The sequence below is a fragment of the Microcebus murinus genome, unplaced genomic scaffold, assembly GCF_040939455.1.
Source record: "Microcebus murinus isolate Inina unplaced genomic scaffold, M.murinus_Inina_mat1.0 scaf015_hap2_Mmur4.0, whole genome shotgun sequence".
Classification (NCBI taxonomy): Eukaryota; Metazoa; Chordata; class Mammalia; order Primates; family Cheirogaleidae; genus Microcebus; species Microcebus murinus.
In genome coordinates, this window is record NW_027438961.1 from 388,472 (window position 1) to 409,654 (window position 21,183).

A 21,183-nucleotide genomic window follows, 5' to 3' on the forward strand; every position below is an offset into this window, starting at 1 on the left:
TTGAGGTCATTTCACTAATGAGTGCACCGGAAAGAGTTTCCTAATCCATCTGTGAGGGTGGCAACTGAAAGAGAATTTTAAAGCTGACAGAATAGGCGAGGAAAGGCATAGGAGATTTCCACACCCAGTAAGGCAGACTTTCCCGACATGGAAGAAAGAAACGAGCAAACAGAGACACCGGTAGCCCGCCCGGATCAGAGTCGGCTCCTTAGAGAAAGCACCCTGACCAGGTTCACCCGTGGGTGGGTGGCGAGCCAGTGGCATTCAGAAGCGCGAGGCCCGCAGTCTGTGCAGAAGACACCTGCACTCGGGTGTGTGTGGCGGCACGATTCCCAAGCAGCTCCAAATGGTAATCCAAAGAGAAGCCAGGGAGTTCCCAAGGCCCCAGGTGTCCTCAGCCCACGACTGGCTGCTGTGGGAATGCGAAGCCCGGCTCCTTGTCTCAGAGCGGGACAACCAGGAGGTGTGACGTACACCCCGGGGTTCCCAGGAGGATCAGGCTGAAGCTGGTACTTGGCCTGAAAATGTCCCCTCGCATGGGCACCCCCTTCCGCTTCCGGCTCCTCTGCTCCCGGTGCCCCTCCATCCAGGGGCCAGACTTTAAGAAGTCACCCGCAGGAGAATCCTGGTCCCAAAGGAGCCTTCTGGGGGACCCGTGCTGAGAGAGGTTGTGGGCATGGCCCGCTGGGGCTCTGCCCGGCCCAGGGCTGGGAGATGCCACCTCCCAGCTCCGGGTCCCTGCAGGAAGCGTTGGCAAGCACAGGGCCAGTCCCCCAAAGGCCCAGGTGCAGGGAGCCCAGGCCAAGCAGCCTGTGGAAGAAGCCACATGCCGTGCCACCCCGGGAACACGACTGCAGGTCGCGGCCCCTCCCGCCTCCTCCCCGACATGGCGCAGGGCTCAGAGACACCTGAGACGCTGCTACCAAAGTCCAAAGGGCATCGGTTGCTCCTCCAAAGCACCCGAGCAGACCGCGTTGTCCAGCCAGCCCCTGGGCCTCCCTGGGGTGCCCAGCACAAAAGTGCAGACAACCCCCGGACTCGCAATATCAGTTTGAGGATGTTCCTGCCACTCTAAGGACCCGCAGGCCAGCTGGGCCTTCAGGCAGGACAGAGAGCCCCGGAATCCGACGTGGAGAGCTGCGTGGACGTCCCCATCAGGAGGCGGTCCCGGCAGCCCCAGGGCCTCAGGGAAGACACCAGGCTGGGCCCCCGCGGCACAGCGGGGCACGTCCCCGTCCCCGGCAGGCGACTTAGCGATGCCTGCGCCAGACTGCTGCGGCCGCCCTGCTGCCGGGTTCCTGGAGGGCTTCCTGGAAGCAGCGTCCACACCAAGCCCCTGGAAGGCCCAGGCGACGGAGGAGCCGGTCAGGCAGGGGCCGAGGACGGTGACGGGCGGGGAGGAGCGTGTCAGGCAGGGGCCGAGGACGGTGACAGGCCGGGCGGGAAGGAGCCGGTCAGGCGGGGGCCCAGGACAGTGACGGGCCTGGCCGGGGAGGAGCGAGTCAGGCAGTGGCCCAGGTGGTGGGCCGGGCGGAGAGGAGCCTGTCAGGCAGGGGCAGAGGACGGTGACGGTGACGGGCCGGGGCGGGAAGGGGCCGGTCAGGCAGGGGCAGGGGCCGAGGACAGTGACGGGCCTGGCGGGGGAGGAGCGCGTCAGGCAGGGGCAGAGGAGACGGGCTGGGTAAGGGGTAGGGTGACAGTTAGGGCACAATTCACAATCGCAAAGATGTGGAAGCGACCCGAGTGCCCATCCATCCAGGAGTGCATTAGTAACATGTGGCGCGTGGACACCACGGAGTGCCATTCGGCTGTGAGGAGCAGCGGTGAGGGGGCGCCTCTCGTGTTCTCCTGGCCAGAGCTGGAACCCGTTCCAGTAGGCCAGGTGTCCCAAGAACGGACACACGAGCACCACGTGCGCGCGCTCACCGGCAAATTGGTAGGAACGGATGGACACCTAAGTGGACAGCGAGGAATCACCTTCATCGGGTGGGTGTCGGGCGGGCGTGGGGAGGGGGTGGGCATACACATCCATTAGGGAGGGGGTGGGTGCGCACCGACTGGGGGATGGGCGCACTTGAAGCTCTGACCCGAGGGGGGAGGCGGGGAAAGAGCAATGCACCCGACCTGAACATTGGTACCCCCACAATACGCTGGGGGAGAATGAGAAATAAATAAGGAGACAGGGGGGAGGGGGGCACGGGCAACACATGTCACCTCAATACTTGTACTCCCATCATCTGCTAGAAAGGAGAGAGAAAAGAAAATGCAATCATAGAGATAAGAGACACTTTCTAAGAACATGAATCCGAAAAGAAAAGTAAAAGGAGGCCTGTCGAGCAGGTCTGGGTGTGACTCCGGATCCCCCAACCTCCAGTGCCACCACCAGAGATTCCTACGTGTAGCCCATAGAACCCCAAAAGCAACGGGACGAGTTCTGGTCACATACTCGCTCAAAGTGACATCCTGGAATCCTTCCGGAACTCCCTCCCCTCTCAGACTCTCCAGGTTTCCTCCAGCGTGTCGTTTCCCACAGACCAGACCTTTGGACTGAGACCGGACAGTCCAGATGGCACGCATGCTGCCCCGTGGCGGCGGTGTCCCGGCTTGGGACAAGAGGAGGCCCCACGGTGCGGGCTGGGGCGGCAGGCACCGCGGCGGGCGCTGAGGGTGGGGGTGATCCGCCGGACCGCCGCCCCGCCGCGCTCCCGGCAAGGGGACAGAGCAACAGGCAAAAAAAAAAAAAAAAAAAAAAAAAAAAAGCCTAGGGCACCCGGGATTCCCAGGCGGTCTCCCATCCAAGTACTAACCAGGCCCGACGCTGCTTAGCTTCGGAGATCAGACGAGATGGGGCGCGTTCGGGGTGGTGTGGCCCTAGACCGCGGAGGGCGCCCCTGCCCCGCTCAAGAGGCCAGCCTCACCGCGCTTCCCCGCGATAGCGCTGACCCGCGCCGGGCCTGTGCAGTTGGCCGGCCCGGTCGGGCGGACTCCGGAGGACTGAGGTGAGGGACGGGGCGGGGCGGGGTGGGGTGGGGGCTGTCTACACACACACACACACACACACACACACACACACACACACACACAAACACACACACACAGACACGATGCGCCTCCACGGCTGGACCCGCCAAGGTGGAGACCTTCCAGCCCCCCTCCTCTCCTCACCTCGCCTCCTTCACCTACCCGCCCCCACCCCCAGCGCGCCGCCGCTGACTGCGCACGCGCGCTCACCCTTTGACCCCAGCCAGGGGCCGCCCTCCCGCACAACCCCTGTCAGCTGCGCCCCCGCCCTGTGGGTGGGCTGCCGCCTATTACCCAGGGCCAGGGCTGGGGCACAGCGCATGGGGGAGGGGAGCGAGTGTAGGGGCGTCTCTCGGGATGTGTCCCATGGCTGGGGTGGGGCGGGGTGGTTTGGGGGGCGCTGAAGAAATCAGTCCCCTCCATCTCCTACCTCTGGAAAACCCCCAAGCCCTTGGAGAACTGCCGGCACCGCTCCCGTGGGGGCCGAGACCCTGCTCCGTGTCCTCCTGTGGCCCAGTCCAAGGGGCCTGGGCCTGGCCCGGGGCTGGATTGGACCCCAACCACCCTCGGGTGTGGACTTGCTAAAAGCCGGCGATTAGATATTGGATTCGAGCTTCCTTGAGGTCATTTCACTAATGAGTGCACCGGAAAGAGTTTCCTAATCCATCTGTGAGGGTGGCAACTGAAAGAGAATTTTAAAGCTGACAGAATAGGCGAGGAAAGGCATAGGAGATTTCCACACCCAGTAAGGCAGACTTTCCCGACATGGAAGAAAGAAACGAGCAAACAGAGACACCGGTAGCCCGCCCGGATCAGAGTCGGCTCCTTAGAGAAAGCACCCTGACCAGGTTCACCCGTGGGTGGGTGGCGAGCCAGTGGCATTCAGAAGCGCGAGGCCCGCAGTCTGTGCAGAAGACACCTGCACTCGGGTGTGTGTGGCGGCACGATTCCCAAGCAGCTCCAAATGGTAATCCAAAGAGAAGCCAGGGAGTTCCCAAGGCCCCAGGTGTCCTCAGCCCACGACTGGCTGCTGTGGGAATGCGAAGCCCGGCTCCTTGTCTCAGAGCGGGACAACCAGGAGGTGTGACGTACACCCCGGGGTTCCCAGGAGGATCAGGCTGAAGCTGGTACTTGGCCTGAAAATGTCCCCTCGCATGGGCACCCCCTTCCGCTTCCGGCTCCTCTGCTCCCGGTGCCCCTCCATCCAGGGGCCAGACTTTAAGAAGTCACCCGCAGGAGAATCCTGGTCCCAAAGGAGCCTTCTGGGGGACCCGTGCTGAGAGAGGTTGTGGGCATGGCCCGCTGGGGCTCTGCCCGGCCCAGGGCTGGGAGATGCCACCTCCCAGCTCCGGGTCCCTGCAGGAAGCGTTGGCAAGCACAGGGCCAGTCCCCCAAAGGCCCAGGTGCAGGGAGCCCAGGCCAAGCAGCCTGTGGAAGAAGCCACATGCCGTGCCACCCCGGGAACACGACTGCAGGTCGCGGCCCCTCCCGCCTCCTCCCCGACATGGCGCAGGGCTCAGAGACACCTGAGACGCTGCTACCAAAGTCCAAAGGGCATCGGTTGCTCCTCCAAAGCACCCGAGCAGACCGCGTTGTCCAGCCAGCCCCTGGGCCTCCCTGGGGTGCCCAGCACAAAAGTGCAGACAACCCCCGGACTCGCAATATCAGTTTGAGGATGTTCCTGCCACTCTAAGGACCCGCAGGCCAGCTGGGCCTTCAGGCAGGACAGAGAGCCCCGGAATCCGACGTGGAGAGCTGCGTGGACGTCCCCATCAGGAGGCGGTCCCCACCTCCGAGGCTCTCCCCTTGCGGGGAGCGGCAGCCCCAGGGCCTCAGGGAAGACACCAGGCTGGGCCCCCGCGGCACAGCGGGGCACGTCCCCGTCCCCGGCAGGCGACTTAGCGATGCCTTCGCCAGACTGCTGCGGCCGCCCTGCTGCCGGGTTCCTGGAGGGCTTCCTGGAAGCAGCGTCCACACCAAGCCCCTGGAAGGCCCAGGCGACGGAGGAGCCGGTCAGGCAGGGGCCGAGGACGGTGACGGGCGGGGAGGAGCGTGTCAGGCAGGGGCCGAGGACGGTGACAGGCCGGGCGGGAAGGAGCCGGTCAGGCGGGGGCCCAGGACAGTGACGGGCCTGGCCGGGGAGGAGCGAGTCAGGCAGTGGCCCAGGTGGTGGGCCGGGCGGAGAGGAGCCTGTCAGGCAGGGGCAGAGGACGGTGACGGTGACGGGCCGGGGCGGGAAGGGGCCGGTCAGGCAGGGGCAGGGGCCGAGGACAGTGACGGGCCTGGCGGGGGAGGAGCGCGTCAGGCAGGGGCAGAGGAGACGGGCTGGGTAAGGGGTAGGGTGACAGTTAGGGCACAATTCACAATCGCAAAGATGTGGAAGCGACCCGAGTGCCCATCCATCCAGGAGTGCATTAGTAACATGTGGCGCGTGGACACCACGGAGTGCCATTCGGCTGTGAGGAGCAGCGGTGAGGGGGCGCCTCTCGTGTTCTCCTGGCCAGAGCTGGAACCCGTTCCAGTAGGCCAGGTGTCCCAAGAACGGACACACGAGCACCACGTGCGCGCGCTCACCGGCAAATTGGTAGGAACGGATGGACACCTAAGTGGACAGCGAGGAATCACCTTCATCGGGTGGGTGTCGGACGGGCGTGGGGAGGGGGTGGGCATACACATCCATTAGGGAGGGGGTGGGTGCGCACCGACTGGGGGATGGGCGCACTTGAAGCTCTGACCCGAGGGGGGAGGCGGGGAAAGAGCAATGCACCCGACCTGAACATTGGTACCCCCACAATACGCTGGGAGAGAATGAGAAATAAATAAGGAGACAGGGGGGAGGGGGGCACGGGCAACACATGTCACCTCAATACTTGTACTCCCATCATCTGCTAGAAAGGAGAGAGAAAAGAAAATGCAATCATAGAGATAAGAGACACTTTCTAAGAACATGAATCCGAAAAGAAAAGTAAAAGGAGGCCTGTCGAGCAGGTCTGGGTGTGACTCCGGATCCCCCAACCTCCAGTGCCACCACCAGAGATTCCTACGTGTAGCCCATAGAACCCCAAAAGCAACGGGACGAGTTCTGGTCACATACTCGCTCAAAGTGACATCCTGGAATCCTTCCGGAACTCCCTCCCCTCTCAGACTCTCCAGGTTTCCTCCAGCGTGTCGTTTCCCACAGACCAGACCTTTGGACTGAGACCGGACAGTCCAGATGGCACGCATGCTGCCCCGTGGCGGCGGTGTCCCGGCTTGGGACAAGAGGAGGCCCCACGGTGCGGGCTGGGGCGGCAGGCACCGCGGCGGGCGCTGAGGGTGGGGGTGATCCGCCGGACCGCCGCCCCGCCGCGCTCCCGGCAAGGGGACAGAGCAACAGGCAAAAAAAAAAAAAAAGCCTAGGGCACCCGGGATTCCCAGGCGGTCTCCCATCCAAGTACTAACCAGGCCCGACGCTGCTTAGCTTCGGAGATCAGACGAGATGGGGCGCGTTCGGGGTGGTGTGGCCCTAGACCGCGGAGGGCGCCCCTGCCCCGCTCAAGAGGCCAGCCTCACCGCGCTTCCCCGCGATAGCGCTGACCCGCGCCGGGCCTGTGCAGTTGGCCGGCCCGGTCGGGCGGACTCCGGAGGACTGAGGTGAGGGACGGGGCGGGGCGGGGTGGGGTGGGGGCTGTCTACACACACACACACACACACACACACACACACACACACACACACAAACACACACACACAGACACGATGCGCCTCCACGGCTGGACCCGCCAAGGTGGAGACCTTCCAGCCCCCCTCCTCTCCTCACCTCGCCTCCTTCACCTACCCGCCCCCACCCCCAGCGCGCCGCCGCTGACTGCGCACGCGCGCTCACCCTTTGACCCCAGCCAGGGGCCGCCCTCCCGCACAACCCCTGTCAGCTGCGCCCCCGCCCTGTGGGTGGGCTGCCGCCTATTCCCCAGGGCCAGGGCTGGGGCACAGCGCATGGGGGAGGGGAGCGAGTGTAGGGGCGTCTCTCGGGATGTGTCCCATGGCTGGGGTGGGGCGGGGTGGTTTGGGGGGCGCTGAAGAAATCAGTCCCCTCCATCTCCTACCTCTGGAAAACCCCCAAGCCCTTGGAGAACTGCCGGCACCGCTCCCGTGGGGGCCGGGACCCTGCTCCGTGTCCTCCTGTGGCCCAGTCCAAGGGGCCTGGGCCTGGCCCGGGGCTGGATTGGACCCCAACCACCCTCGGGTGTGGACTTGCTAAAAGCCGGCGATTAGATATTGGATTCGAGCTTCCTTGAGGTCATTTCACTAATGAGTGCACCGGAAAGAGTTTCCTAATCCATCTGTGAGGGTGGCAACTGAAAGAGAATTTTAAAGCTGACAGAATAGGCGAGGAAAGGCATAGGAGATTTCCACACCCAGTAAGGCAGACTTTCCCGACATGGAAGAAAGAAACGAGCAAACAGAGACACCGGTAGCCCGCCCGGATCAGAGTCGGCTCCTTAGAGAAAGCACCCTGACCAGGTTCACCCGTGGGTGGGTGGCGAGCCAGTGGCATTCAGAAGCGCGAGGCCCGCAGTCTGTGCAGAAGACACCTGCACTCGGGTGTGTGTGGCGGCACGATTCCCAAGCAGCTCCAAATGGTAATCCAAAGAGAAGCCAGGGAGTTCCCAAGGCCCCAGGTGTCCTCAGCCCACGACTGGCTGCTGTGGGAATGCGAAGCCCGGCTCCTTGTCTCAGAGCGGGACAACCAGGAGGTGTGACGTACACCCCGGGGTTCCCAGGAGGATCAGGCTGAAGCTGGTACTTGGCCTGAAAATGTCCCCTCGCATGGGCACCCCCTTCCGCTTCCGGCTCCTCTGCTCCCGGTGCCCCTCCATCCAGGGGCCAGACTTTAAGAAGTCACCCGCAGGAGAATCCTGGTCCCAAAGGAGCCTTCTGGGGGACCCGTGCTGAGAGAGGTTGTGGGCATGGCCCGCTGGGGCTCTGCCCGGCCCAGGGCTGGGAGATGCCACCTCCCAGCTCCGGGTCCCTGCAGGAAGCGTTGGCAAGCACAGGGCCAGTCCCCCAAAGGCCCAGGTGCAGGGAGCCCAGGCCAAGCAGCCTGTGGAAGAAGCCACATGCCGTGCCACCCCGGGAACACGACTGCAGGTCGCGGCCCCTCCCGCCTCCTCCCCGACATGGCGCAGGGCTCAGAGACACCTGAGACGCTGCTACCAAAGTCCAAAGGGCATCGGTTGCTCCTCCAAAGCACCCGAGCAGACCGCGTTGTCCAGCCAGCCCCTGGGCCTCCCTGGGGTGCCCAGCACAAAAGTGCAGACAACCCCCGGACTCGCAATATCAGTTTGAGGATGTTCCTGCCACTCTAAGGACCCGCAGGCCAGCTGGGCCTTCAGGCAGGACAGAGAGCCCCGGAATCCGACGTGGAGAGCTGCGTGGACGTCCCCATCAGGAGGCGGTCCCCACCTCCGAGGCTCTCCCCTTGCGGGGAGCGGCAGCCCCAGGGCCTCAGGGAAGACACCAGGCTGGGCCCCCGCGGCACAGCGGGGCACGTCCCCGTCCCCGGCAGGCGACTTAGCGATGCCTTCGCCAGACTGCTGCGGCCGCCCTGCTGCCGGGTTCCTGGAGGGCTTCCTGGAAGCAGCGTCCACACCAAGCCCCTGGAAGGCCCAGGCGACGGAGGAGCCGGTCAGGCAGGGGCCGAGGACGGTGACGGGCGGGGAGGAGCGTGTCAGGCAGGGGCCGAGGACGGTGACAGGCCGGGCGGGAAGGAGCCGGTCAGGCGGGGGCCCAGGACAGTGACGGGCCTGGCCGGGGAGGAGCGAGTCAGGCAGTGGCCCAGGTGGTGGGCCGGGCGGAGAGGAGCCTGTCAGGCAGGGGCAGAGGACGGTGACGGTGACGGGCCGGGGCGGGAAGGGGCCGGTCAGGCAGGGGCAGGGGCCGAGGACAGTGACGGGCCTGGCGGGGGAGGAGCGCGTCAGGCAGGGGCAGAGGAGACGGGCTGGGTAAGGGGTAGGGTGACAGTTAGGGCACAATTCACAATCGCAAAGATGTGGAAGCGACCCGAGTGCCCATCCATCCAGGAGTGCATTAGTAACATGTGGCGCGTGGACACCACGGAGTGCCATTCGGCTGTGAGGAGCAGCGGTGAGGGGGCGCCTCTCGTGTTCTCCTGGCCAGAGCTGGAACCCGTTCCAGTAGGCCAGGTGTCCCAAGAACGGACACACGAGCACCACGTGCGCGCGCTCACCGGCAAATTGGTAGGAACGGATGGACACCTAAGTGGACAGCGAGGAATCACCTTCATCGGGTGGGTGTCGGGCGGGCGTGGGGAGGGGGTGGGCATACACATCCATTAGGGAGGGGGTGGGTGCGCACCCACTGGGGGATGGGCGCACTTGAAGCTCTGACCCGAGGGGGGAGGCGGGGAAAGAGCAATGCACCCGACCTGAACATTGGTACCCCCACAATACGCTGGGAGAGAATGAGAAATAAATAAGGAGACAGGGGGGAGGGGGGCACGGGCAACACATGTCACCTCAATACTTGTACTCCCATCATCTGCTAGAAAGGAGAGAGAAAAGAAAATGCAATCATAGAGATAAGAGACACTTTCTAAGAACATGAATCCGAAAAGAAAAGTAAAAGGAGGCCTGTCGAGCAGGTCTGGGTGTGACTCCGGATCCCCCAACCTCCAGTGCCACCACCAGAGATTCCTACGTGTAGCCCATAGAACCCCAAAAGCAACGGGACGAGTTCTGGTCACATACTCGCTCAAAGTGACATCCTGGAATCCTTCCGGAACTCCCTCCCCTCTCAGACTCTCCAGGTTTCCTCCAGCGTGTCGTTTCCCACAGACCAGACCTTTGGACTGAGACCGGACAGTCCAGATGGCACGCATGCTGCCCCGTGGCGGCGGTGTCCCGGCTTGGGACAAGAGGAGGCCCCACGGTGCGGGCTGGGGCGGCAGGCACCGCGGCGGGCGCTGAGGGTGGGGGTGATCCGCCGGACCGCCGCCCCGCCGCGCTCCCGGCAAGGGGACAGAGCAACAGGCAAAAAAAAAAAAAAAGCCTAGGGCACCCGGGATTCCCAGGCGGTCTCCCATCCAAGTACTAACCAGGCCCGACGCTGCTTAGCTTCGGAGATCAGACGAGATGGGGCGCGTTCGGGGTGGTGTGGCCCTAGACCGCGGAGGGCGCCCCTGCCCCGCTCAAGAGGCCAGCCTCACCGCGCTTCCCCGCGATAGCGCTGACCCGCGCCGGGCCTGTGCAGTTGGCCGGCCCGGTCGGGCGGACTCCGGAGGACTGAGGTGAGGGACGGGGCGGGGCGGGGTGGGGTGGGGGCTGTCTACACACACACACACACACACACACACACACACACACAAACACACACACACAGACACGATGCGCCTCCACGGCTGGACCCGCCAAGGTGGAGACCTTCCAGCCCCCCTCCTCTCCTCACCTCGCCTCCTTCACCTACCCGCCCCCACCCCCAGCGCGCCGCCGCTGACTGCGCACGCGCGCTCACCCTTTGACCCCAGCCAGGGGCCGCCCTCCCGCACAACCCCTGTCAGCTGCGCCCCCGCCCTGTGGGTGGGCTGCCGCCTATTCCCCAGGGCCAGGGCTGGGGCACAGCGCATGGGGGAGGGGAGCGAGTGTAGGGGCGTCTCTCGGGATGTGTCCCATGGCTGGGGTGGGGCGGGGTGGTTTGGGGGGCGCTGAAGAAATCAGTCCCCTCCATCTCCTACCTCTGGAAAACCCCCAAGCCCTTGGAGAACTGCCGGCACCGCTCCCGTGGGGGCCGGGACCCTGCTCCGTGTCCTCCTGTGGCCCAGTCCAAGGGGCCTGGGCCTGGCCCGGGGCTGGATTGGACCCCAACCACCCTCGGGTGTGGACTTGCTAAAAGCCGGCGATTAGATATTGGATTCGAGCTTCCTTGAGGTCATTTCACTAATGAGTGCACCGGAAAGAGTTTCCTAATCCATCTGTGAGGGTGGCAACTGAAAGAGAATTTTAAAGCTGACAGAATAGGCGAGGAAAGGCATAGGAGATTTCCACACCCAGTAAGGCAGACTTTCCCGACATGGAAGAAAGAAACGAGCAAACAGAGACACCGGTAGCCCGCCCGGATCAGAGTCGGCTCCTTAGAGAAAGCACCCTGACCAGGTTCACCCGTGGGTGGGTGGCGAGCCAGTGGCATTCAGAAGCGCGAGGCCCGCAGTCTGTGCAGAAGACACCTGCACTCGGGTGTGTGTGGCGGCACGATTCCCAAGCAGCTCCAAATGGTAATCCAAAGAGAAGCCAGGGAGTTCCCAAGGCCCCAGGTGTCCTCAGCCCACGACTGGCTGCTGTGGGAATGCGAAGCCCGGCTCCTTGTCTCAGAGCGGGACAACCAGGAGGTGTGACGTACACCCCGGGGTTCCCAGGAGGATCAGGCTGAAGCTGGTACTTGGCCTGAAAATGTCCCCTCGCATGGGCACCCCCTTCCGCTTCCGGCTCCTCTGCTCCCGGTGCCCCTCCATCCAGGGGCCAGACTTTAAGAAGTCACCCGCAGGAGAATCCTGGTCCCAAAGGAGCCTTCTGGGGGACCCGTGCTGAGAGAGGTTGTGGGCATGGCCCGCTGGGGCTCTGCCCGGCCCAGGGCTGGGAGATGCCACCTCCCAGCTCCGGGTCCCTGCAGGAAGCGTTGGCAAGCACAGGGCCAGTCCCCCAAAGGCCCAGGTGCAGGGAGCCCAGGCCAAGCAGCCTGTGGAAGAAGCCACATGCCGTGCCACCCCGGGAACACGACTGCAGGTCGCGGCCCCTCCCGCCTCCTCCCCGACATGGCGCAGGGCTCAGAGACACCTGAGACGCTGCTACCAAAGTCCAAAGGGCATCGGTTGCTCCTCCAAAGCACCCGAGCAGACCGCGTTGTCCAGCCAGCCCCTGGGCCTCCCTGGGGTGCCCAGCACAAAAGTGCAGACAACCCCCGGACTCGCAATATCAGTTTGAGGATGTTCCTGCCACTCTAAGGACCCGCAGGCCAGCTGGGCCTTCAGGCAGGACAGAGAGCCCCGGAATCCGACGTGGAGAGCTGCGTGGACGTCCCCATCAGGAGGCGGTCCCCACCTCCGAGGCTCTCCCCTTGCGGGGAGCGGCAGCCCCAGGGCCTCAGGGAAGACACCAGGCTGGGCCCCCGCGGCACAGCGGGGCACGTCCCCGTCCCCGGCAGGCGACTTAGCGATGCCTTCGCCAGACTGCTGCGGCCGCCCTGCTGCCGGGTTCCTGGAGGGCTTCCTGGAAGCAGCGTCCACACCAAGCCCCTGGAAGGCCCAGGCGACGGAGGAGCCGGTCAGGCAGGGGCCGAGGACGGTGACGGGCGGGGAGGAGCGTGTCAGGCAGGGGCCGAGGACGGTGACAGGCCGGGCGGGAAGGAGCCGGTCAGGCGGGGGCCCAGGACAGTGACGGGCCTGGCCGGGGAGGAGCGAGTCAGGCAGTGGCCCAGGTGGTGGGCCGGGCGGAGAGGAGCCTGTCAGGCAGGGGCAGAGGACGGTGACGGTGACGGGCCGGGGCGGGAAGGGGCCGGTCAGGCAGGGGCAGGGGCCGAGGACAGTGACGGGCCTGGCGGGGGAGGAGCGCGTCAGGCAGGGGCAGAGGAGACGGGCTGGGTAAGGGGTAGGGTGACAGTTAGGGCACAATTCACAATCGCAAAGATGTGGAAGCGACCCGAGTGCCCATCCATCCAGGAGTGCATTAGTAACATGTGGCGCGTGGACACCACGGAGTGCCATTCGGCTGTGAGGAGCAGCGGTGAGGGGGCGCCTCTCGTGTTCTCCTGGCCAGAGCTGGAACCCGTTCCAGTAGGCCAGGTGTCCCAAGAACGGACACACGAGCACCACGTGCGCGCGCTCACCGGCAAATTGGTAGGAACGGATGGACACCTAAGTGGACAGCGAGGAATCACCTTCATCGGGTGGGTGTCGGGCGGGCGTGGGGAGGGGGTGGGCATACACATCCATTAGGGAGGGGGTGGGTGCGCACCCACTGGGGGATGGGCGCACTTGAAGCTCTGACCCGAGGGGGGAGGCGGGGAAAGAGCAATGCACCCGACCTGAACATTGGTACCCCCACAATACGCTGGGAGAGAATGAGAAATAAATAAGGAGACAGGGGGGAGGGGGGCACGGGCAACACATGTCACCTCAATACTTGTACTCCCATCATCTGCTAGAAAGGAGAGAGAAAAGAAAATGCAATCATAGAGATAAGAGACACTTTCTAAGAACATGAATCCGAAAAGAAAAGTAAAAGGAGGCCTGTCGAGCAGGTCTGGGTGTGACTCCGGATCCCCCAACCTCCAGTGCCACCACCAGAGATTCCTACGTGTAGCCCATAGAACCCCAAAAGCAACGGGACGAGTTCTGGTCACATACTCGCTCAAAGTGACATCCTGGAATCCTTCCGGAACTCCCTCCCCTCTCAGACTCTCCAGGTTTCCTCCAGCGTGTCGTTTCCCACAGACCAGACCTTTGGACTGAGACCGGACAGTCCAGATGGCACGCATGCTGCCCCGTGGCGGCGGTGTCCCGGCTTGGGACAAGAGGAGGCCCCACGGTGCGGGCTGGGGCGGCAGGCACCGCGGCGGGCGCTGAGGGTGGGGGTGATCCGCCGGACCGCCGCCCCGCCGCGCTCCCGGCAAGGGGACAGAGCAACAGGCAAAAAAAAAAAAAAAGCCTAGGGCACCCGGGATTCCCAGGCGGTCTCCCATCCAAGTACTAACCAGGCCCGACGCTGCTTAGCTTCGGAGATCAGACGAGATGGGGCGCGTTCGGGGTGGTGTGGCCCTAGACCGCGGAGGGCGCCCCTGCCCCGCTCAAGAGGCCAGCCTCACCGCGCTTCCCCGCGATAGCGCTGACCCGCGCCGGGCCTGTGCAGTTGGCCGGCCCGGTCGGGCGGACTCCGGAGGACTGAGGTGAGGGACGGGGCGGGGCGGGGTGGGGTGGGGGCTGTCTACACACACACACACACACACACACACACACACACACAAACACACACACACAGACACGATGCGCCTCCACGGCTGGACCCGCCAAGGTGGAGACCTTCCAGCCCCCCTCCTCTCCTCACCTCGCCTCCTTCACCTACCCGCCCCCACCCCCAGCGCGCCGCCGCTGACTGCGCACGCGCGCTCACCCTTTGACCCCAGCCAGGGGCCGCCCTCCCGCACAACCCCTGTCAGCTGCGCCCCCGCCCTGTGGGTGGGCTGCCGCCTATTCCCCAGGGCCAGGGCTGGGGCACAGCGCATGGGGGAGGGGAGCGAGTGTAGGGGCGTCTCTCGGGATGTGTCCCATGGCTGGGGTGGGGCGGGGTGGTTTGGGGGGCGCTGAAGAAATCAGTCCCCTCCATCTCCTACCTCTGGAAAACCCCCAAGCCCTTGGAGAACTGCCGGCACCGCTCCCGTGGGGGCCGGGACCCTGCTCCGTGTCCTCCTGTGGCCCAGTCCAAGGGGCCTGGGCCTGGCCCGGGGCTGGATTGGACCCCAACCACCCTCGGGTGTGGACTTGCTAAAAGCCGGCGATTAGATATTGGATTCGAGCTTCCTTGAGGTCATTTCACTAATGAGTGCACCGGAAAGAGTTTCCTAATCCATCTGTGAGGGTGGCAACTGAAAGAGAATTTTAAAGCTGACAGAATAGGCGAGGAAAGGCATAGGAGATTTCCACACCCAGTAAGGCAGACTTTCCCGACATGGAAGAAAGAAACGAGCAAACAGAGACACCGGTAGCCCGCCCGGATCAGAGTCGGCTCCTTAGAGAAAGCACCCTGACCAGGTTCACCCGTGGGTGGGTGGCGAGCCAGTGGCATTCAGAAGCGCGAGGCCCGCAGTCTGTGCAGAAGACACCTGCACTCGGGTGTGTGTGGCGGCACGATTCCCAAGCAGCTCCAAATGGTAATCCAAAGAGAAGCCAGGGAGTTCCCAAGGCCCCAGGTGTCCTCAGCCCACGACTGGCTGCTGTGGGAATGCGAAGCCCGGCTCCTTGTCTCAGAGCGGGACAACCAGGAGGTGTGACGTACACCCCGGGGTTCCCAGGAGGATCAGGCTGAAGCTGGTACTTGGCCTGAAAATGTCCCCTCGCATGGGCACCCCCTTCCGCTTCCGGCTCCTCTGCTCCCGGTGCCCCTCCATCCAGGGGCCAGACTTTAAGAAGTCACCCGCAGGAGAATCCTGGTCCCAAAGGAGCCTTCTGGGGGACCCGTGCTGAGAGAGGTTGTGGGCATGGCCCGCTGGGGCTCTGCCCGGCCCAGGGCTGGGAGATGCCACCTCCCAGCTCCGGGTCCCTGCAGGAAGCGTTGGCAAGCACAGGGCCAGTCCCCCAAAGGCCCAGGTGCAGGGAGCCCAGGCCAAGCAGCCTGTGGAAGAAGCCACATGCCGTGCCACCCCGGGAACACGACTGCAGGTCGCGGCCCCTCCCGCCTCCTCCCCGACATGGCGCAGGGCTCAGAGACACCTGAGACGCTGCTACCAAAGTCCAAAGGGCATCGGTTGCTCCTCCAAAGCACCCGAGCAGACCGCGTTGTCCAGCCAGCCCCTGGGCCTCCCTGGGGTGCCCAGCACAAAAGTGCAGACAACCCCCGGACTCGCAATATCAGTTTGAGGATGTTCCTGCCACTCTAAGGACCCGCAGGCCAGCTGGGCCTTCAGGCAGGACAGAGAGCCCCGGAATCCGACGTGGAGAGCTGCGTGGACGTCCCCATCAGGAGGCGGTCCCCACCTCCGAGGCTCTCCCCTTGCGGGGAGCGGCAGCCCCAGGGCCTCAGGGAAGACACCAGGCTGGGCCCCCGCGGCACAGCGGGGCACGTCCCCGTCCCCGGCAGGCGACTTAGCGATGCCTTCGCCAGACTGCTGCGGCCGCCCTGCTGCCGGGTTCCTGGAGGGCTTCCTGGAAGCAGCGTCCACACCAAGCCCCTGGAAGGCCCAGGCGACGGAAGAGCCGGTCAGGCAGGGGCCGAGGACGGTGACGGGCGGGGAGGAGCGTGTCAGGCAGGGGCCGAGGACGGTGACAGGCCGGGCGGGAAGGAGCCGGTCAGGCGGGGGCCCAGGACAGTGACGGGCCTGGCCGGGGAGGAGCGAGTCAGGCAGTGGCCCAGGTGGTGGGCCGGGCGGAGAGGAGCCTGTCAGGCAGGGGCAGAGGACGGTGACGGTGACGGGCCGGGGCGGGAAGGGGCCGGTCAGGCAGGGGCAGGGGCCGAGGACAGTGACGGGCCTGGCGGGGGAGGAGCGCGTCAGGCAGGGGCAGAGGAGACGGGCTGGGTAAGGGGTAGGGTGACAGTTAGGGCACAATTCACAATCGCAAAGATGTGGAAGCGACCCGAGTGCCCATCCATCCAGGAGTGCATTAGTAACATGTGGCGCGTGGACACCACGGAGTGCCATTCGGCTGTGAGGAGCAGCGGTGAGGGGGCGCCTCTCGTGTTCTCCTGGCCAGAGCTGGAACCCGTTCCAGTAGGCCAGGTGTCCCAAGAACGGACACACGAGCACCACGTGCGCGCGCTCACCGGCAAATTGGTAGGAACGGATGGACACCTAAGTGGACAGCGAGGAATCACCTTCATCGGGTGGGTGTCGGGCGGGCGTGGGGAGGGGGTGGGCATACACATCCATTAGGGAGGGGGTGGGTGCGCACCCACTGGGGGATGGGCGCACTTGAAGCTCTGACCCGAGGGGGGAGGCGGGGAAAGAGCAATGCACCCGACCTGAACATTGGTACCCCCACAATACGCTGGGAGAGAATGAGAAATAAATAAGGAGACAGGGGGGAGGGGGGCACGGGCAACACATGTCACCTCAATACTTGTACTCCCATCATCTGCTAGAAAGGAGAGAGAAAAGAAAATGCAATCATAGAGATAAGAGACACTTTCTAAGAACATGAATCCGAAAAGAAAAGTAAAAGGAGGCCTGTCGAGCAGGTCTGGGTGTGACTCCGGATCCCCCAACCTCCAGTGCCACCACCAGAGATTCCTACGTGTAGCCCATAGAACCCCAAAAGCAACGGGACGAGTTCTGGTCACATACTCGCTCAAAGTGACATCCTGGAATCCTTCCGGAACTCCCTCCCCTCTCAGACTCTCCAGGTTTCCTCCAGCGTGTCGTTTCCCACAGACCAGACCTTTGGACTGAGACCGGACAGTCCAGATGGCACGCATGCTGCCCCGTGGCGGCGGTGTCCCGGCTTGGGACAAGAGGAGGCCCCACGGTGCGGGCTGGGGCGGCAGGCACCGCGGCGGGCGCTGAGGGTGGGGGTGATCCGCCGGACCGCCGCCCCGCCGCGCTCCCGGCAAGGGGACAGAGCAACAGGCAAAAAAAAAAAAAAAGCCTAGGGCACCCGGGATTCCCAGGCGGTCTCCCATCCAAGTACTAACCAGGCCCGACGCTGCTTAGCTTCGGAGATCAGACGAGATGGGGCGCGTTCGGGGTGGTGTGGCCCTAGACCGCGGAGGGCGCCCCTGCCCCGCTCAAGAGGCCAGCCTCACCGCGCTTCCCCGCGATAGCGCTGACCCGCGCCGGGCCTGTGCAGTTGGCCGGCCCGGTCGGGCGGACTCCGGAGGACTGAGGTGAGGGACGGGGCGGGGCGGGGTGGGGTGGGGGCTGTCTACACACACACACACACACACACACACACACACACACAAACACACACACACAGACACGATGCGCCTCCACGGCTGGACCCGCCAAGGTGGAGACCTTCCAGCCCCCCTCCTCTCCTCACCTCGCCTCCTTCACCTACCCGCCCCCACCCCCAGCGCGCCGCCGCTGACTGCGCACGCGCGCTCACCCTTTGACCCCAGCCAGGGGCCGCCCTCCCGCACAACCCCTGTCAGCTGCGCCCCCGCCCTGTGGGTGGGCTGCCGCCTATTCCCCAGGGCCAGGGCTGGGGCACAGCGCATGGGGGAGGGGAGCGAGTGTAGGGGCGTCTCTCGGGATGTGTCCCATGGCTGGGGTGGGGCGGGGTGGTTTGGGGGGCGCTGAAGAAATCAGTCCCCTCCATCTCCTACCTCTGGAAAACCCCCAAGCCCTTGGAGAACTGCCGGCACCGCTCCCGTGGGGGCCGGGACCCTGCTCCGTGTCCTCCTGTGGCCCAGTCCAAGGGGCCTGGGCCTGGCCCGGGGCTGGATTGGACCCCAACCACCCTCGGGTGTGGACTTGCTAAAAGCCGGCGATTAGATATTGGATTCGAGCTTCCTTGAGGTCATTTCACTAATGAGTGCACCGGAAAGAGTTTCCTAATCCATCTGTGAGGGTGGCAACTGAAAGAGAATTTTAAAGCTGACAGAATAGGCGAGGAAAGGCATAGGAGATTTCCACACCCAGTAAGGCAGACTTTCCCGACATGGAAGAAAGAAACGAGCAAACAGAGACACCGGTAGCCCGCCCGGATCAGAGTCGGCTCCTTAGAGAAAGCACCCTGACCAGGTTCACCCGTGGGTGGGTGGCGAGCCAGTGGCATTCAGAAGCGCGAGGCCCGCAGTCTGTGCAGAAGACACCTGCACTCGGGTGTGTGTGGCGGCACGATTCCCAAGCAGCTCCAAATGGTAATCCAAAGAGAAGCCAGGGAGTTCCCAAGGCCCCAGGTGTCCTCAGCCCACGACTGGCTGCTGTGGGAATGCGAAGCCCGGCTCCTTGTCTCAGAGCGGGACAACCAGGAGGTGTGACGTACACCCCGGGGTTCCCAGGAGGATCAGGCTGAAGCTGGTACTTGGCCTGAAAATGTCCCCTCGCATGGGCACCCCCTTCCGCTTCCGGCTCCTCTGCTCCCGGTGCCCCTCCATCCAGGGGCCAGACTTTAAGAAGTCACCCGCAGGAGAATCCTGGTCCCAAAGGAGCCTTCTGGGGGACCCGTGCTGAGAGAGGTTGTGGGCATGGCCCGCTGGGGCTCTGCCCGGCCCAGGGCTGGGAGATGCCACCTCCCAGCTCCGGGTCCCTGCAGGAAGCGTTGGCAAGCACAGGGCCAGTCCCCCAAAGGCCCAGGTGCAGGGAGCCCAGGCCAAGCAGCCTGTGGAAGAAGCCACATGCCGTGCCACCCCGGGAACACGACTGCAGGTCGCGGCCCCTCCCGCCTCCTCCCCGACATGGCGCAGGGCTCAGAGACACCTGAGACGCTGCTACCAAAGTCCAAAGGGCATCGGTTGCTCCTCCAAAGCACCCGAGCAGACCGCGTTGTCCAGCCAGCCCCTGGGCCTCCCTGGGGTGCCCAGCACAAAAGTGCAGACAACCCCCGGACTCGCAATATCAGTTTGAGGATGTTCCTGCCACTCTAAGGACCCGCAGGCCAGCTGGGCCTTCAGGCAGGACAGAGAGCCCCGGAATCCGACGTGGAGAGCTGCGTGGACGTCCCCATCAGGAGGCGGTCCCGGCAGCCCCAGGGCCTCAGGGAAGACACCAGGCTGGGCCCCCGCGGCACAGCGGGGCACGTCCCCGTCCCCGGCAGGCGACTTAGCGATGCCTGCGCCAGACTGCTGCGGCCGCCCTGCTGCCGGGTTCCTGGAGGGCTTCCTGGAAGCAGCGTCCACACCAAGCCCCTGGAAGGCCCAGGCGACGGAGGAGCCGGTCAGGCAGGGGCCGAGGACGGTGACGGGCGGGGAGGAGCGTGTCAGGCAGGGGCCGAGGACGGTGACAGGCCGGGCGGGAAGGAGCCGGTCAGGCGGGGGCCCAGGACAGTGACGGGCCTGGCCGGGGAGGAGCGAGTCAGGCAGTGGCCCAGGTGGTGGGCCGGGCGGAGAGGAGCCTGTCAGGCAGGGGCAGAGGACGGTGACGGTGACGGGCCGGGGCGGGAAGGGGCCGGTCAGGCAGGGGCAGGGGCCGAGGACAGTGACGGGCCTGGCGGGGGAGGAGCGCGTCAGGCAGGGGCAGAGGAGACGGGCTGGGTAAGGGGTAGGGTGACAGTTAGGGCACAATTCACAATCGCAAAGATGTGGAAGCGACCCGAGTGCCCATCCATCCAGGAGTGCATTAGTAACATGTGGCGCGTGGACACCACGGAGTGCCATTCGGCTGTGAGGAGCAGCGGTGAGGGGGCGCCTCTCGTGTTCTCCTGGCCAGAGCTGGAACCCGTTCCAGTAGGCCAGGTGTCCCAAGAACGGACACACGAGCACCACGTGCGCGCGCTCACCGGCAAATTGGTAGGAACGGATGGACACCTAAGTGGACAGCGAGGAATCACCTTCATCGGGTGGGTGTCGGGCGGGCGTGGGGAGGGGGTGGGCATACACATCCATTAGGGAGGGGGTGGGTGCGCACCCACTGGGGGATGGGCGCACTTGAAGCTCTGACCCGAGGGGGGAGGCGGGGAAAGAGCAATGCACCCGACCTGAACATTGGTACCCCCACAATACGCTGGGAGAGAATGAGAAATAAATAAGGAGACAGGGGGGAGGGGGGCACGGGCAACACATGTCACCTCAATACTTGTACTCCCATCATCTGCTAGAAAGGAGAGAGAAAAGAAAATGCAATCATAGAGATAAGAGACACTTTCTAAGAACATGAATCCGAAAAGAAAAGTAAAAGGAGGCCTGTCGAGCAGGTCTGGGTGTGACTCCGGATCCCCCAACCTCCAGTGCCACCACCAGAGATTCCTACGTGTAGCCCATAGAACCCCAAAAGCAACGGGACGAGTTCTGGTCACATACTCGCTCAAAGTGACATCCTGGAATCCTTCCGGAACTCCCTCCCCTCTCAGACTCTCCAGGTTTCCTCCAGCGTGTCGTTTCCCACAGACCAGACCTTTGGACTGAGACCGGACAGTCCAGATGGCACGCATGCTGCCCCGTGGCGGCGGTGTCCCGGCTTGGGACAAGAGGAGGCCCCACGGTGCGGGCTGGGGCGGCAGGCACCGCGGCGGGCGCTGAGGGTGGGGGTGATCCGCCGGACCGCCGCCCCGCCGCGCTCCCGGCAAGGGGACAGAGCAACAGGCAAAAAAAAAAAAAAAGCCTAGGGCACCCGGGATTCCCAGGCGGTCTCCCATCCAAGTACTAACCAGGCCCGACGCTGCTTAGCTTCGGAGATCAGACGAGATGGGGCGCGTTCGGGGTGGTGTGGCCCTAGACCGCGGAGGGCGCCCCTGCCCCGCTCAAGAGGCCAGCCTCACCGCGCTTCCCCGCGATAGCGCTGACCCGCGCCGGGCCTGTGCAG

The 21,183-nt window shown here is 64.4% G+C and overlaps 6 pseudogenes; all 6 read right to left on the minus strand.

Moving 5' to 3' along the window:
- Nucleotides 1-2,758: 2,758 nt before the first annotated feature.
- On the minus strand, nt 2,759-2,877 carry LOC142867440 (uncharacterized; annotated as a pseudogene).
- Nucleotides 2,878-6,413: 3,536 nt separating this feature from the next.
- On the minus strand, nt 6,414-6,532 carry LOC142867441 (uncharacterized; annotated as a pseudogene).
- A 3,536-nt stretch (nt 6,533-10,068) lies between these two features.
- Nucleotides 10,069-10,187, minus strand: LOC142867442 (uncharacterized; annotated as a pseudogene).
- A 3,528-nt stretch (nt 10,188-13,715) lies between these two features.
- On the minus strand, nt 13,716-13,834 carry LOC142867443 (uncharacterized; annotated as a pseudogene).
- Nucleotides 13,835-17,362: 3,528 nt separating this feature from the next.
- Nucleotides 17,363-17,481, minus strand: LOC142867444 (uncharacterized; annotated as a pseudogene).
- A 3,498-nt stretch (nt 17,482-20,979) lies between these two features.
- On the minus strand, nt 20,980-21,098 carry LOC142867446 (uncharacterized; annotated as a pseudogene).
- Nucleotides 21,099-21,183: the final 85 nt, after the last annotated feature.